The 17,871-nt window shown below is 40.7% G+C and overlaps 1 protein-coding gene across 1 annotated transcript in view; it reads right to left on the bottom strand.

The window, feature by feature from the left end:
* Window positions 1–14,674, bottom strand: part of BAK1 (BCL2 antagonist/killer 1) — a 168,109-nt gene extending 153,435 nt beyond the window's left edge. Inside the window, exon 1 of the mRNA XM_069238859.1 lies at window positions 14,468–14,674. The gene's annotated coding sequence lies outside the window, so the exon portion shown is untranslated. The remainder of the gene's footprint in view (window positions 1–14,467) is intronic.
* Window positions 14,675–17,871: the final 3,197 nt, after the last annotated feature.

Raw genomic sequence — 17,871 nt, 5'->3', positions numbered from 1 at the left:
TCATTGAATGAGCTACTGGGAGCATCATATCTAGGTGAGAGAGGTGGAGAGAACGCTAACATTGTTTTTTTACCTTTCACCTAATGAGTAGCTACAATAAATTTGTGTGAACTTTGCAGCATGTGATTGTCATCCTTTGTGTATTCTCAGACCACTGCTATAACATAATGACAATAAAATGATTTAAAAGTTTGGACAGTAAGGGCTCAGAGCTGCACAAATGCATCAACCAAGGATGGCAGGTGGCCTAGTAAACAGTTGTGAAATCATTCAGATTAATATGCACACAGTAGCTTCTCTCAAATAGTTGATTTAGCTGCAGGAGCTTTTACGTGGAATGTCTGATAGGGTCTTTCAAGCCCCCCACGCAGCTCTTACAAAGAAGAAGATAATGTCTTCTCATCTCTCAGTAGACTTTGATCATGTGTTCCCTCTACAGCAACAGACAAATGGAACAATAATGAGATCTTTCTGTACTGCTAGAGCATCCTTTGGCCCTTCTCATCAAGACAAGATGGCGGAGCCCACAAGACCTGACCCTTCAGCTTATAGGCCGATGGCTAGCAGGGTGTGTCAAGTAAAGGCCTTTTATAGGGCATTCAAGAAATACGACAAACAGCTAAGGGCAACAACCCATGCATTTCTGTTTGAGGCTTGACTGGCACTTGGTTGGACTCACTACTTCCAAAGCCCTATTGCCAGTCCCATCAATACGGCAACCCTACATGGCATACCTAGAGGCCCATAGCACTATGGCAGCTGAACAATCTCATTGCAGCGGTCTTATCCCTCTCTGCTTAAAAAGTAGGGCTGGTGTTGGAAATGTGTCCTTTCTGCAGGGTCACCTGGATTTTTTGTTAGCCTTTTTTCTGAATCCTATTTTTGCTGGCTATAGAACTATGTCCACCTTAGCTCTTCTTTTTTGTTTTGCAATTCTTTATTAATAGTTTTTTTCTAAAAGTACATGAGCATTGAATAATTATTAGATGTCAATTTAACAGAAACAGAAAGGCATGTCGTGAGTAAAATATGCAATATGTATTAGAAAAATATAAGAGAATAAAGTAGAAGATGGAGAGAAAAAAAAAAGAAGAAGCAAGAGAAAGAAAAAAGATACACCATAGTCACTATTTCAAACAATGGCAAACAAAAACGAATACAATAAAAGATAAAACAATGCATATTCACAACCAAGAAAATTACAAATAAAGGAATCTATACATTCAAGACTGAAAGTCCTAGTGTAAACACATATCAAATACATAAAACTAAATAAAAATTAGCGTATATTTATAAAAGGACCCCATATCTGGTTGAAATTAGCTAAATTATCACTCACTTAATTTTTTCAAAATTATCAACATCAAACATATATTCAAGCCAAACATCAAAAGTCGGAATAACATTGGACCACCAAAATCGTAGAAAGTTAATTTTTTTTAAACTAAGAGCAGTAGAAAGCTATCTAGAGGCATGAGCAGACCTAGTTGGTAATTCTGAAATATCATGTAAAACTTTACCCCTTGTAACCAACGGTAAAGTGCTTGTGCTCCTCCTTTCAACTTGGTAAAATTGGTATAGACCTGATTGCCATATGTAAATTACCTAGAATCCCTAGTATATGGTACCAAGTTAAATGTCATCACTGCAGCCCTTGAAACTCAACAACACAATAATTTCTCTGCTGAAGCCAGGGCTTTTTAAATCAGTCCTAATTCCCATATAATACTGTTTGAGGTAAAAAATAAAAGTTTAGGTCCACAGGCTCCATTCCCACTCTTGGACCCTTCGGGCCAGGGTTCTAATCCCAGCTGTGGGCACTTCACCAGAAGTATTGTGATTGAAGGAAAATCATTTCAAACTCTTATGCCTAGAATCATAAATATGAGTAAGGATAAAACATAAAAGACAACAGTTTGACGTGCTGTTTATTGGACGTTGCCATATTAAACACATCCTAGTCCCAGAAACCCTTATTCTCCTAGACCACTCTGTTCCATCTGAAACAACTAATTATTTTGAGGCACTTCTGACACATGAAAATGTTATGTATATATATATATATATATGTATATATATATATATATATACATATATTCCAGAAATGGTGAGAACATCTCATCGAACCAGCTGCACCATAATGTAATATAGGATCAATCCATGTCTGCAAATGAAGAAACAAAATCTTTCTTATAGAATCCGCTGCTTTATTTTATGTGTATAAAAAGTGAAAACGCTATCTCCCATAAGAAACGTGTCAATGCGTTTCGGCAAACGCCTTCAACCGGACATGTTTTCCCCACACATATCACCATTTTAAAGGTGCCGCCCGTGCACCATCATCTATTTCCATTGTAACATCGAATTTCAAAAGCGGCCACCATCTTTCGAAGGAAACATCATTCAATCTAAGCTATGTAATTGACCCCAACAGTTAAATACCCCTGAAGGATACAACACGTTCACATGCAGTTTAATGCTGTAAAAAAAGATAATTCTATAATAAGATTATTTCACAGTCATATTGCGACATATTTTCATATGCAATATGATTATTTTGAATAGTCATCTTCTCTAAACATAGTTTTATAGACATTTGACATATAAAGACATAATATTTTATCTAAAAAAAATTATGTAAAAAGTTCTATATAAAAAATTATAATACGACTACGAGAAATGTCAATATAAATATTGATATAATATTCTTCCATAAACTGTCACATTAAAAACTGCAGTAACAAAGACGAGTTAATTCATCACTAAGAAAAGAGTGTCTCAACTATTCATCACAGCTTAATTTTACATCCAAATTATCTAATTCTCATGAATCGAATCACCCCATGATGTTTCCTATAGCTCTACTTTATGGTGAGCGTCGCTCTAAAATTCCGAATGGACACACGGGCCTATATCCTAGGTGCAAAGTGCAATTAAAGTGCTAATGTGTAATGAATAAAGACACTAGTGCAAAACATTACATTCCCAGAGACAAATATTCTATACATATTAAATCCATATAACTTTATAGTTAAGGACTAGACTGATGGCCTTTGCCGTTCATATATAGATTTTAAAACTTGTATGGACATAATAATAGTCCTAAAATGAAAAACGCCAAAAATCAAAAAATCTAAAATCAAAAGTAGAATGGTTAGATATGGGCAATCATAAATGTACATGGAGTTCAGCATCAAGGTTATGGCCCCATAGATTCTCCGAGCCTAGTAAAAGGGTCATCCTTGATTCTGTTTGTCTTAATTCGGTAGTCTATTACCTGCTCTTGGGGCCAATTTGATAGATTTGATGCCAAAAACACTTAGGCGGTCATTCTGACCCTGGCGGTCAAAGACCGCCAGGGCGGAGGACCGCGGGAGCACCGCCGACAGGCCGGCGGTGCTCCAATGGGGATTCCGACCGCGGCGGTAAAGCCGCGGTCGGACCGGCAACACTGGCGGTCTCCCGCCAGTGTCCCGCCGCCCCATTGAATCCTCCAAGGCGGCGCAGTTTGCTGCGCCGCCGAGGGGATTCCGATCCCCCCTACCGCCATCCAGATCCCGGCGGTCCGACCGCCGGGAACCGGATGGCGGTAGGGGGGGTCGCGGGGCCCCTGGGGGCCCCTGCAGTGCCCATGCCACTGGCATGGGCACTGCAGGGGCCCCCGTAAGAGGGCCCCTACAAGTATTTCACTGTCTGCTGTGCAGACAGTGAAATACGCGACGGGTGCAACTGCACCCGTCGCACAGCTTTCACTCCGCCGGCTCGATTCCGAGCCGGCTTCATCGTGGAAGCCTCTTTCCCGCTGGGCTGGCGGGCGGCCTGAAGGCGGCCGCCCGCCAGCCCAGCGGGAATGTCAGAATTACCGCCGCGGTCTTTCGACCGCGGAACGGTAACCTGACGGCGGGACTTTGGCGGGCGGCCTCCGCCGCCCGCCAAGGTCAGAATGAGGGCCTTAATGTACTGCAATCACCTCCATGTACCTCCTAAAAATGTTTAGCCAACGGATATGTTCTATCTTGATTCTTGATGGCTCTCAAATGTTGAAAAAATCTTGTTTTGAGTTTGTGGATGGTACTACCAACATACTTCTTATTGCAACCACATTCAATGACATATATAACATATTGGGTATCACATGTGATTCTTTCCTTAATATCACATTGTCAGCCATCAAATGTTAAATAGTTTTGAGTATTTTGTGCATAGTTACAGGCCATGCATAGGCCACATTTGACAAAGCCAAGACTTTTCTTAGACAACCATGACCTATTATCCTTTGGGATAAAAAAACTCCCCGTTAGATGATCTCTCAAAGAATTAGTTTTACAAAAAGTAATTTGGGGGTGCTGACCAATCTTGTTCTTTATCTCCGGGTCTTGTTGTAAAATATGCCAATTGCATTGTAAAATACCTCTTAAAATGTTATGTTGTCGATTAAATTCTAGAAACAGTCTAGGGGGCGATATCTGATCATTATCGGAGCAGCCAAACTGAGCATTATTCTTGAAAAGTAACCCAGCTCTACTTTTACTTCTAACTCTGTTGCAGGCATCAGTGAGGATTTTATAGGGATAACCGCTCCTTAGAAATCTCTGGAGCATATCCCCCATGACTGTTTCAAAACCCTCATCATCAGAACATATCCTGCGAGCTGTAGGGTATGCTCCACGTAAGAGCTCTTGGATGGCCACTATTACCATGCAGTATAGAATAGCAGGCTGTCGGTTTATGATAGACCTTAGTCATCAATGTATCATTTTCAATAAATAGTTGGACATCCAGAAACTCAATAGACTCTATACTCCAGACTGTTTCAAGATTGATGTTAAGCTGATTGTTATTAAGTAGATCAATATACTGCAATAGCAATTCTTCTTCTGCAACTGGTCTTCAATATACCGTACCCATAGTACTACCTTGTCTATGAATCTATTGTATGCCTCTGACCATGCTATCTCCTTCTCCCACCATCCCATTTAGAGATAAGCATATGTGGGAGCAAAGGAAGCACCCATAGCTGTGCCCTGTTTTTGGAGATAGAATTTGTTGTTAAATATGAAAACATTGTGTGTCAGGCAAAACGATAACATGGATATCAACATCTCACTGTGCTGTAAAAATTCTAGGGGACGTGTTTTAAGAAAATATCTGCATGCCTCAATACCAAACTCATGCTTTATCGATGTATAAAGCGAGGCAACATCCATCGTGACCATTAAATAGCTCTTCTGCCACGGAATATTGTGAATTTTAGTTAAAAAATCATTAGAGTCACATAAATATGATGGTAGTTTGGTGACATATGGACATAAAAATAGATCCTCAAAGTATTTTCAATTAGAGACGAAGTCATGCTAACAATAGGTCGCTTTGGGGGATGGTGTACATTTTTGTGAACTTTGGGCAGGAAGTAAATCCAGGGGGGGTTTGGAAAGTCAGTTTTTAGATACAAATATTCATTTTGAACGATCAAACTTTCACCACGCCATTGTTCCAGTAAATCATGATATATCTTCTGATATTGTCCAGTAGAGTTCATGCCCAGCTTTTCATAGTGACATTCGTTATTTAATTGTCGTTGAGCTTCCTGTATATAATCATCCATTTCCATAATGACAATATTGCCACCTTCGACAGAGGGTTTGATGATTATAGAGTTGTTAGCTTTGAAGGAATTCAAATCTTTCCAAACACTTACAGTGAAGTTACTTGAAAACGTTCTTTTTGATTTGATGTTATTGATTTTACAACTCATGCAGAATTTGTCTATATCACCCACTGTAAGTTCGTGAAATAGATCAATTAAATTGCCACTAGGTAACTAGGGGTTAAATCTACTGGAAGGTCTCATCATACTGTTCTCAGTACAATTGGTCATGAAACCCATAGTTTGTAAAATTTCTCCATCCTCATGCTCAATGTTATGAGTGGTACTCTTGTCTATGGTTTCCTCTGCTAAATCATTAATAGAGATTAATGCTGAAGTATCTTCAATGGTGAAACCTGAAGATGCAGAGTTGACAGATTGCATACTGAACCTAGAGACATGAGGTTTGCTAGAAAAATGTTTCATAAGGCGTAATTTACGGACAAATTTATATAGTTCAATCCGTGTTTTAACATAATCCCACTCTATGGCGGGACAGAAGCTCAACCCTAAATTTAATATCCGTTGCTGGTTGGATGTAAGAATAGTTTTTGAGATATTCACAATGATGTTAGATTTTTCCAGACCATGATTAGCTGAGCTAGACTAGTTTGTTTTAGATGTTAGTTGTTTTTTCCTCTCGCTCTGCCTTGTCTTGTGCCTCCTTGCCCTCTCCCTGTTTTTACTTGGATGTGTCGTGGCCAATTGCATCAATCGCATCTTCCCTTGAAAATCCAACTTGTTAAGTGGTGCTTCATCAGCTGAAGAACTAGGATCTGAGCTCACATCTGTAAGCTGAAAATTCACATTCTCTCTGATCTCCATTTTGTCCTGTGTTCTCAAAGTATCATATTTCTGAGTTCTCCTAGACCACACTGTTCCATCTGAAACAACAAATTTGTTTTAGGCACATCTGACGCATGAAAATGTTATATATGTTTTATATATATATATATACCCTAGTGGCAGTTGCAGTTGCCACTAGGTAGTTATAGTTAGGACCATGTTTCCATAGAAAAAGTGTTTGCCTATATCTTTGACCATCAAGCGGGGGCAGAGAAACAGGGGGCTTAAAAAACATTGAGTTTCCCATGTTAATTCCCATACGATCTGTCAACACGTCTACAACCCGAACCACTGGATGGAATTACACCAACTTTAGCATAAAGCTAGCTGTCGATACGCAGATTGGGCTTTTTGTTAATTGGTGTACATCCGTTCAGTAATTTTTGAAAAATGTAGGGAAATTCAAATTTGTATATCTCTGGCCGCAAAGTATTCACGAACAAAGACGGGCTCATGCAGGGAAATGCACAGCTCTGATTGTCTGTCATCACTTCAAACCAGGAAGTGTTGCCAGCCATCTTGGGACTCAGCTTGAACCGAGTCCCAGAAAAAAAGTAAAAATTAAAATAAAAGGGGCGAGGGTAGAGATACAGATCCGGAGCAGGAAAAAAATTTTTAATATTTTTTTTGCTGGAGTTTGCGAGATTCATGGCAAAAAACTTTTAAAAAGCCAAGCGCAGGCTTTCACGCTTGTTTTTTATAGGCCCCCGGGTAGGTCACTTCCAGGAGGCTTTAAAAACTTTCTGTGGGGGGCCTCCCTGCCCCCCCCCCCACAGCTCCAGAGACTCCCCCCCCCAGGGTTTCATTTTTTTATATGCAGGGTGGGGGGGGATGTGCCTCCGCTGCCCTGGGGACCACCACCTCCCAAGGGCATCAATTTTTATATATGGGGGATGGGCCCCCCACACCCCAGGTACACCCCCCGCCCATGTATTTGGTCTGCGAACAAGGACTGAGATGTCTGAAACGCGCTAGGCCTGAAAAGGGAAAATGCTAAAGAATTCTCTGTATGTTACTGGCTTTGCTGCATTCCACAATAAATAATAACCTGTTGGGAGTGCGCTTTCGTCTGAGAACAACTTTGTTTATATATATATATATACATACATACATATATATATATATATATATATATATATATATATATATATATATATATATATATATGTTTTATTAAAGCATGCTGCTGTTCCCTGGAGCTAGGCCAGAACTATGCCAAATAAAAAAAATGTAAAGTCTTCAATGGGCTTTTTTTTACTAACCAAGCAAACATACTACCCAGGGTAGTTGTCAAATCGCGCATAAAAATCTGAATGTATGCCACAGAATCCCTTTCAGGATTTACTTTGAAGGAACGCCATTAACAATGCACCCTGACGCAACAAACCACTTCTACAGATTTATCCTGACACGTTGCTTATGGCCTCATCTGCTATATAAGGGCTGGACACAGACTGGGAACTGGAAAAGAAGGGCTAAACCCATCCTTTTCAGAACACTGTCATTTCATGGCTAAAAAACTACGGCTAAGGTAAAATGTAGCACAGGAGGATATAGTAATGTGTCCAGGAGCAAATAATATGCTTACAAAGTAACCTATAATTAGAACCAGAATAATAACTCATGACTCCTGGATCAACTTTCAACATTTTTGTCAGTACCTGCCTATAGCTTTAAACATGTTTCTTTTGTGCATCATCCAGCAAGACTTGGCTTCGTTATTCTAATAAACTTTAATGGATTTCAGATTCTTAATAAAGTTTGTCTTATCACTCTGCTTTATTTATTAGTGCAATATTATCCTAGAGGGTCATTTGCATGATGTATTCTCCTCTGTGTTAGCTTGGAATTATAAACCTACAATTTCATAAACATTAACTAACAAACAATAAAAATTGTGCCTTCTTATGTAAACGTCAGCGGCAGCATCATCTTGCTTGGAGTACGACTGACCAGAAGATACGCATTAACCCACATTTGTAGGGATCATCCCTCATTCAATGCTATGTTTTCAAGAAACAAAAGTTACTTTGTCCCCTACTTCTTCAGCTAACAAATCAATTTTCAGGTATAAGTTAGTGAAAATGTCCGGACCAGCAATTTTCGTGTCAAAGGGCCTTTTTGACAACTATATTAAAAGCTAAAGATAGGAAGGACACTGCACTATAAGTAAAGATGCCTTAACCTACCCCACTGTCTGAGCTGCTGTTGGCTCCCAGCCATTGAGTTGAGTGGGGGCAGCGGGCTTCTTGTGCTCATATGTACTTGTGATATCAGAGTTAAAATGTTGAACAACAGTGGGACGCGTTCAGATTTCATCCCTAGGATGTTGTTAATAGGAGCAATTTCTGCTACCAATATGTATGATGGAATGCCTCCTGCAAAGCGCCTTGTTTACAACTTTATTCAAACCAGCTCTCTATCCCCAGTTTTCTCCAAGTAGTAAAAGAGCATTTCCAAAAACGGCTCTAATAAAAAATGCCTGAAATTTAAAGAGGCGTTTTGAGAAGTCAACTGACACAAACGTTAATAGGCATTTTAAATGCAAATTGTGGCAACAAAAAAGTTCGTAAAACTGAATTGATGTCTGCATTAACCTCAAGCCCTTTTGGCACCGCATTTTAATATTTTAAGTCAGAGGTTTTTATGTCTTTCAAATTTGTGTTGTCGAAGACACCGTGGGCAATACCAATGCTTTTTGCCTCAACCCATTGCTTACAATTGCTTGGCTTCCATGTCACATATATGGTTGTATCGCGCATTAGGTCTGTGCTTTCAGACAGCATTCACTGTTTCGCCATACTGTTGTTTTTCAGAACAATCTTACATAATAAAGATATATAGGGGCTTTTGTTCAATGGTCTTCACCCACTGGTCTGCTAAATTGCCATTCACGTTTTGCTTCCACCCACCACAGCACAGAGGATGGAGTAATGAATCTGCACCCTTTTTCCACTGGCTTCCTTCACTTTGATTGTCTGCACAAAGCCTATGCACGTGGTTCACAAATAATAAAAACAACATGCACGGCACAACTGAAAAAAACATGTTAGTTAAGAAAAAACACCACTAGAAATACAGCTGTATAGAAATACAGCTGTATCACTGAGATATTTTTGATTAAAAAATGTGATTGCAAGTACAACCAGCATACAACCAGCAATGATGCTTATCAAAAGGTGATGTTTAATGATACCCAGTGTCTGATTTTTTACTCTGAACTCAGAGTTGAATCATAAATTGCATCCCGTCAAACTAATAGAATAATAATAACATTAACTTTATTTGTTATGCCAAATAAAACTTGTTATTTTTACCTTTATTTATTCCCTTTGTGGCCCAGGATTTGGTAGTCCTTCTTAGGGTTCTTCCTATATCAACTCTGGGATTTACATTCAGTAGCTTGATTAGTGATGGGTGAGAAAAAGTTTTACTGCAGGCATATGGCAGCCACACCTAGAAAATCACATATTTTCTTTTTTCTTTTTGAGGCACATGCTTGCACTAAAAAAATGAACAATTACGCCAAGTTTGTTTTCTTTGAAATGGTTTTCACTCAACGTTTATAGTCGCTTTAAGTTGGCATGCATTTCTTTCCAATGCACTTGTCCTGGAAAAACCTGTGTAACTTGCTTAAAATTTGCAGACTGCATAGCGGTTAAGGCGTACTATGTCTCATCTTCGGAGAGTCAAGTGGAATAGAGCAATGTATTTCAATGGGTCTTTTTGTTCTGCATCTCCGAAACTAATCCAACCTTTTGACTTAAGAGAGAAAGGTTACAAATTTGCTTCCTCTAACTGGCTTTTACTGAGTTCGTGGAACACAATACTTGGGTTGTTTAGGTAGTCTGTCTAATCTGAGTTTTCTTTTGAGTTATTTTTTATTATAAATATTATTTTTATCGGTGGGATTGTTTTGTAATGTTTTGAGGTTGTTTTATTCTAAATGATATAATTTAGTGCAGGGCTCAGCTCCCTTTGGGAAATAGAATTATGCTATATAAATGCTTAAATAAGTGCTTTAATTGTAGACATACTCGACCAACTAAATGCTATAGATATCAATCCCAAATTAGAAAGATAGTAATACCTCCCACATTTAAAATGTGAAAGTCGAAGTTTACATACATCTCCCCAAAGGCACTTTAACTACCTGAGCTATTTCACTTATAACAATTTAGGGAGCCCACCCATCTTCAGATGTGCCTGTGTCACTGAAAAAAGACCCCGAACCTTCTCCACAACCGTACATAAAAGCCCCCTGGTGTCCTAAAGGGACACGTGGAGGGGGGAAATGTTTAGCAAGTTATAGAATTTTAGCTATCATCAGGCATTTCGGAGTTTGTAGTGCTCTGTAGACAGTGGAATTGATACAACTAAAGGTAGCAGAATCCAAAGTGGTGTCTAAAAAAATAATAAGAAGAAGAATGGCTGAAAACTTTACTCTCTACTCCCTATCTCCGTTCTTGTGAAAGACCTTCGGAGAGCTCCTGTTGTTGGGTTGTATTCCGAATGCTGTAATAAGGAAAGCACCTCATTGCTGGGCCTCAGTTTATCTCCTTTTGAGTCAACATGTAGCGACTATGAGCGAGATCCCAATCTACTGGCTATATTCACTAATTAGTCCTATTTTCAGAAAGGCCGGGATTTTTATTAATTTCACCGCTGGACAGAGCTTCTAAAATATTTCTAATTGTATATTTCTGTGCTAAAAGGACTCAGTCGAACAATTACCTTTAATTTCAAAAGAATGGGCTGTTTGTGTCCGCAGCTTGGTACTACTCATCAAGTGTTGCCCTGTTGCATGTTGGACGTAGACACTGGTTGGTAATTTAAATGGCATTTGTCGACTTATAAGTGGCATTGAAAAGAGTGCTAGAGGTGCTTGTAAGGCAGCCTTTGTTCAATGTGCTCTATTAAGTGTGTAGCTCTACATAGGTGAGAGTGTTATTTGGCACGGTTGTAGTTACTGCTAAAGTAGAACTTTTTTACCAGCCCTAGGCAAGTATACTTTTTGTTGTCACTTTTACATTACATGTTTCTCACCGAATTGCCTGATGTTTTATTGCGGGTCAATGCTTTCTTCACCATATAGATTAGGTAACCTCTTCAATGTACTCCTTTATACATATGACATTGTTCCAGAAGTCCTTACTGTAGAAAGCCATTAGAGGCAACTTTATGAGCATGTTTAATATTATAAAGAACACTGTCCAACAATATATGCTATTAAATCCCGAGAGATGGGGCTTGGCAGGATAAAATGTTCCTTTACCTTGACTGGGGTAAATCTAGACATTGTGCCCCAGAATAAATATGTTGGTGTTCTAGTCAAAAGTAATTTAATATGGAAAAGGCACTGGAACAAGGTGACGAGGACTGCACTAAGTGAATCTGAGTCTGAGGTGTAACTGTGTGTATGGAGATTATTCAATAAGGTCACATTTTAAAGAATACAAGTAGAAAGTACTCCTGTCACTTTGTATGTAGGGTATGTCTTCATTAATCCTAGACTGCCAAACAAATGAAGGGTTCGAAGGAAGGTGTAAAAAATATAGGTGATTGCTAGCTTAGTCTGTAATTGATAGAATACAAATGGAACTGGGTCTTATTGTTTTCTGTAAACTTGTTAAATAACAGCAGAATCCGTCACTTGCTAGAGTGGCCTTGTGAATGACAGTAACAAGCGTTGGCAAAGGCAAAACGTTTCACCTTTAAAAGGTGAGTTTTTCTCATTGACTTTACCAGTGCCTGTTTGCAATGGCGTTCATGAACACTTAAAAAAAAAAAAAATCTTAAGTATTCCGAAAAGACTGGTGGCTGTGTTAAAACTGTAAAGCTGTCAGTATGTTGCAACATGCATTGTGATAAATGCGCAAACATTCGATTGCTGCCCTTCTGCTGTTCCTGGTGGGCACATAAGAGCATACTATATATCTGGCTGTACAATGCCCTGTCCAGCGGATTAATATCTGCCCCACCTGTGTCAGTTCCTCAGTCGTATACCTCAGGGGTTGTATAATGGTTGCTCCTCAATTGCTACTGGTGAACTCCTCAAAGAATATACTAGATGTGGATATACAATGAACAGTTCTATGGGTAAGTCTGCGCCACTCTTGAGTGGAGACCGCAGAGGTATAGTATATACTGTGGTTGATAGAAGACTGCACCTCCCAGAGGTAGAATACTTCTTCTATAGACAGTTTCCTTTTTGGCCTAAACTGTATTATACAGACCATAGCTAACATTGTAGTTATCAGAATGAGCGAATTCGTCTTCTTGCAGTTCTCCTGCGCACATGCAACCCCGCCGCTACAAGACTGCCAAAGATTCACAGCACCAAAACATTTCCCAGAGAACACAACATTGAATCTTTTTCTAGCCATCTATAACTAGCATCTAATGCATAGGCGCCCAATCTCGCACTCCCTTTCACTTTAATTCACTCCAAGATACTGCATCAAAAACGGAATTGGAGCACACTCTGCTCCATAGGCTGCCAATTCGGTCACCACCCACAGAGGCGTAGCTTCGGGTGGGTGGAGGGGGCTGCCCCCTAATGTATTTTTTGATAAATAGTTGGGTACAGGTGCCTTCAGTCGGTTATGGTGTGTTGTCTGTCAAATTTCAGCAGGAATGTTTCATACACACTGACAAAAGCGCACATACACTCTCTCCCTCTCTGTTTCTGAAAGTCAGAGAAAATGTTGGTTATTTTCCAAAATATTGTATTTTCGCTCACTTAGTACCTTAGTACTCCTAGCAGACCGAATTCCAATTCCTCTCCACTGCCCCCTGGGCCCTACCCTTCACATGCACCCTGCTTGCCCTATTATAACATAATATGCCAGCGTGATTGTCAACCCCCCCTCCCCCCCCAGTTTTACTGACCAAGCTACGCCCCTAACTGCCCATACACAAAACATGACAGACATACTTTATCATCAATAGTTCTCCCATGGAGAAGCATGCCACTAGTCTGCAAATGTACTCGCAGCCTCCACAGAGTGGAAAAGCATCATCTAAATGCAATTACAATCCACGGCGGAAGTATTCAATACCGGTGATAGATGTTCACCATGAAAAGGACGGCATCCATTTAAAAATAGACAAACTGTTGGACTAAGAAAAGAGAGTTTCTTCTTTTTTACTATTACATTGCATTCTTCTCAGTGCGCTTCAATAAGGAGTTGCAAACTTTCATTACATGAAATAACAGTCCAGAGTTCTACCTTCTGATTCTCTCCGTCACCGTACGTTTTGCTACTTGTACAGCGAGAACATTGCTAAATGGCTACAAAGTTGATCACTCACTCCCTGCTCAAGCAGGGTGTCCACTTTTCCACCATCTCAGATAAACTGTTAACTGCCGCCCTTCTGAATCAGAACTCTCCACTGCACTCGTAACGTTTTGAACGAAGACTGCCTCCTCGAGAACGTGTTCGTAAAAAAGTTCCGGTAAAAATGTATGTCGGAGTCTGTAACCCACCCGTCAAATAAAAAAGTGGTCGCAATTAGAATACAGTACAACTATCAGGTCTAGACTGGACACTCCCTCTTTTCAAGCCAAACATTTTGACATTCCTCGCAATGTTAGTTTCTTCTTCCTACAGTATGTACAACTGTAAAAAAGAGAGAGAGAGAGACTTTTGGATAATCTTTCTCCAGTGTTTACGAGTGCTGGCAAATGAGTGGATCTTTTTTCCGTAATGGATTGTCTTTCATCTGAAAGTCAAAGGTATGGGATAAATACGTCGTGAACAAATCCTCGTGAAATTCAAATATGGAGGTCACAGATTAGAATCTCGGTAGGATCGGCTCAGCCATTCACGCTGGGGTTTATAACATGAGAGCATTTGAATTCAGTAAACGCATCACCAGCTGTACAGCGCAACAAAGCCGCAAGACTGTGAGCAACCACACAAATACAGGTAAATACTAAAAACGAGTGAAGGTGTCTTAAACGCAACTCACCAGTTCCTGAAGTCGCTGCAACTAACTGAAAAAGTTTCATTAATTGCGCGATTAGAGCCCTAGAACGTGCAGCCGGGTTCTCCTGAACTGTCCTTGACAAACTCTCTGCCACTACAGTTTGACTCCGCCGCTCCTGTGTCTATTTTTTTCAATACTCTTCCTTCCGTGAACTAACAACCTATTTCCCGGCAGGGTGACAAGTACATAGTTGGTTCAACGGGACCATAGAGCAGCGTCAAATCGAAAGCAGGCAAGACGGTCATTCTCTTTGTTTCAGGACGGCCCCCATCTAGAGGCCGGAGGTATGCCTGTCGCATAGCGCCTATATATATATATATATATTTATAGTTCGAATACAGCCCGAAGTTATTGGAGCGCCTTACTGATTACCAGTTACTTTTACATACGGTCCCCTTTATATTTTAGGTACGAGAAAATTAAATGATTTGCCCAGAAGTACTGGATGCTGGGTCAACGGTGAGACTAGACCCTGATTTCCCGGTCCAAAGGTCGGCAGCTCTAACCTTAACGCCACCACCTCTCCCGGTAGTCACGCAGTTTTGCTTAGTGACATTGTTTCATGCCGAATTACGTTCAGTATCCCTATATGTGACATTGCCACGTTTTATGTGTGACTCTACACCTGATCCTTAAAAAAAACGAGACAGATACACATGCAAATGAAACAGTCTTATTTTATAAGCGGCTTGCGTTTTGCAAGGTAACTGTCTAAAAAATGTATCAAACTAAATAATGCAAATATTGTCTGTAACTCTCACAATTTGGATAACTCGTTATTTATGCATACTAGTTTGGGATAGGTCATCGAGGCATGCTGGCTCTTCCTAAAAAGCAAAGTATTCGAGATGAGTGATCACTGAAGACCAGATACACGGTAAACCACCTCTCGTACTCAACTGAATAGCTGTGCAAAGGGTGTTTATTCTCCTATTTTTGTTGGTGTTTCTTGATTACTTCTCTACAGTATCTCTTTCCACTCAGAATAATATAGACCATTTATTCTTCGCCTATCCTGAGTCTCACTCTCCTTTTCATCCGTCTCTTCCTAGGATGTTATAGGTCTCTGGGCATGGATCCGAGGTTGTGCCCGAGTGGATGGAGCTCATGAGTCTTTGAGTGTCCCCTTTTGTGATGGGAGTCCAAGAGTTCAGGATTTTCCGTGGTGCTGGGTCTGTGGTGGTATTTGTGAGCAGTGTGGGAGGGAATGGTTCTTGAAGCCTTCATAAATGTCCTGTATTTTGCGGTGGAAGAAGGTGGTGAGGTCATCGCAGAGATCTTGGGAGGGAGGGATGGATGAGGTGTCTGTCCTGGGGTTTGTGAATTCTTTGGTGATATCGAAGCACGCTTTGCTGTTGTGAGCACTGGTGCTGAGGCGTTCTTGAATGGTGTTTTTTTTGGCAGCACTGATGTTCTGGTGGTGCGTGGTGACTGCGTTCCTGAACTGTCTGAAGGACCCACTCATCCTGGGTTATGGAGCTCCAATTGTGTAAGAGAAAAAATGAATCCCGCTCCCTAAACGTGTTTGGGAAGAATTTACAAGACTCACCTTGGAAAGACATGTTGGAAGCCATTCCCTGGGCATTTCAGAGGTTGAAGTGTCCTTTTGATCCCCTAGCAGAGGAAAGGTAGACAGGAGTTCCTCTTTGAGGGTTGTTCCATCCCGAGAATCTCCTTCTGTTTTGTCCTCTAAAGGAGCCTTGATATTGAAATTGGCTGGTGTAGCGGTTCTGACCTCCACTAGCCCAGGTAAAAAGGTGGAACTGGAAAACCTTTTTCAAAGATGCCTGGGCCTTATCTAAGGAGGTGGAAGTGCTAAAAAATGTTGCTATCTCCTTTACCAGAGGGCCACCGAACAGAAGGTCGTCGGGAGAAGGTCCATCTTCGTTTGTAGCCAGCTCGCAGAGTTTGGGGTCAGTTCTTAAAAGGATAGAATGGCTGTGCTCAAATGAAAAAGTGCAATTAGTATTACCCAATAAACAAGTAGCCCTTTAAGCCCAACCAGCCATATGCCTGTGTCAATAGTAGTGCCCTGGTCGTTAACCGGAAAGGCCTTGTGTAAAACGTTTGATAAGGGGCCAGAAATCTCTGAGAGCTTGTCCTGTCCTGGAAAGCTTGCCAGTACTGATCCATTCCCTTATTTGGGTCCCAAACAAATCTGTCCAGGAAAGTAGAGATTGTGGGGTCAAATGTCTGGAGTTATAGCCACCTTGCCTTCTAAGGAAGGTCTGGGAGATTCTGAGTGAAGACAGCTCTTGACCTCCTTGGAGTATGATTTACGAAGCCTGCTTTTTATATAACTTACAGTCTTGGGGACGTTGTGTCCACTCTGGACACATTGTCTTCAGGATCAGAAGTATTCTGCTGTAATGGTGTCTGAGTAGAATCAGAAGGACCTTCACCAGACTCAGAATGATCTAAATATTTCTTTTTAGAGCAAGGCAACCAAGCTCTACAGTCATCCTCATCAGAGGCATCCGTATCCCCATCAGGGTGATCTAAATCTTGAATAGAGACTATTCTGCCTTGGGTTTCATCTTTGATATCCTATACTAGTCAGCAAAGGAGGACATGGAAGCTAGGTAGGCTGATTTTAATTTCTCTAAGGTATCCATATTGGATATTGCTTTATGTGGAGTAGGTTTCTGCCCAGAGGGAGCAGAGGTAATTTGAGGCCATGAACAAGGCATCCTTTCAAAGAAGGTTTGAAGTTTTTCAGCTAATGGACCCAAAGGTTTAGTAACAGTTCTGTGGACATAATTCTCCATGACATTGGGTACTGCCTCTTTGTCTGGTCCCAAAATGAAATCTGTTACATTTTCCTTCGTGATATCCTCAGGTAATTCAATAGGATTGGACCAAGACATTATGTTGTACACAGTGGGCAGCCTCAATTTAAGTCCCAAAATACGACCCATATTTTATTAAGTTACCCATTCTGCACAAAATATACATACCTCTTGTAAGACATAGACCCTCATTACAACCCTGGTGGTCGGTGATAAAGCGGCAGTAATACTGCCAACAGGCCGGCGGTAATAAATATGAAATTATAACCATGGCGGAAACCGCTCCGACAGACAGCCACTTTAACACACCGACCACCAGGGCAAAACCAACAGGCACCACGGCGGTAACCGCCTACAGCCATGTGGAAGACAATGTTCTGCCCACTGTATCAAGACTATCCAATCCGCCACCTTTTCCGGGGCGGTACCAATGACATCAAAAGCCTGGCGGAAACAGAACACAGAAGGGAAAGGACTCACCTGTGGAGACTCAGGTAAGAACCACACTGCCATGGAGCCCGAGTTGCATGTGTTCCTCATGCTTTTCTACCTTCTGCTCCATTACGAACACCAACGCCAGCAAAGACGACCACGGTG

This window comes from Pleurodeles waltl, chromosome 6 (assembly GCF_031143425.1).
Source record: "Pleurodeles waltl isolate 20211129_DDA chromosome 6, aPleWal1.hap1.20221129, whole genome shotgun sequence".
Classification (NCBI taxonomy): domain Eukaryota; kingdom Metazoa; phylum Chordata; class Amphibia; order Caudata; family Salamandridae; genus Pleurodeles; species Pleurodeles waltl.
The sequence above is the reverse complement of the archived record's forward strand: the minus strand, read 5'-3'. Positions and strand labels throughout refer to the sequence as shown.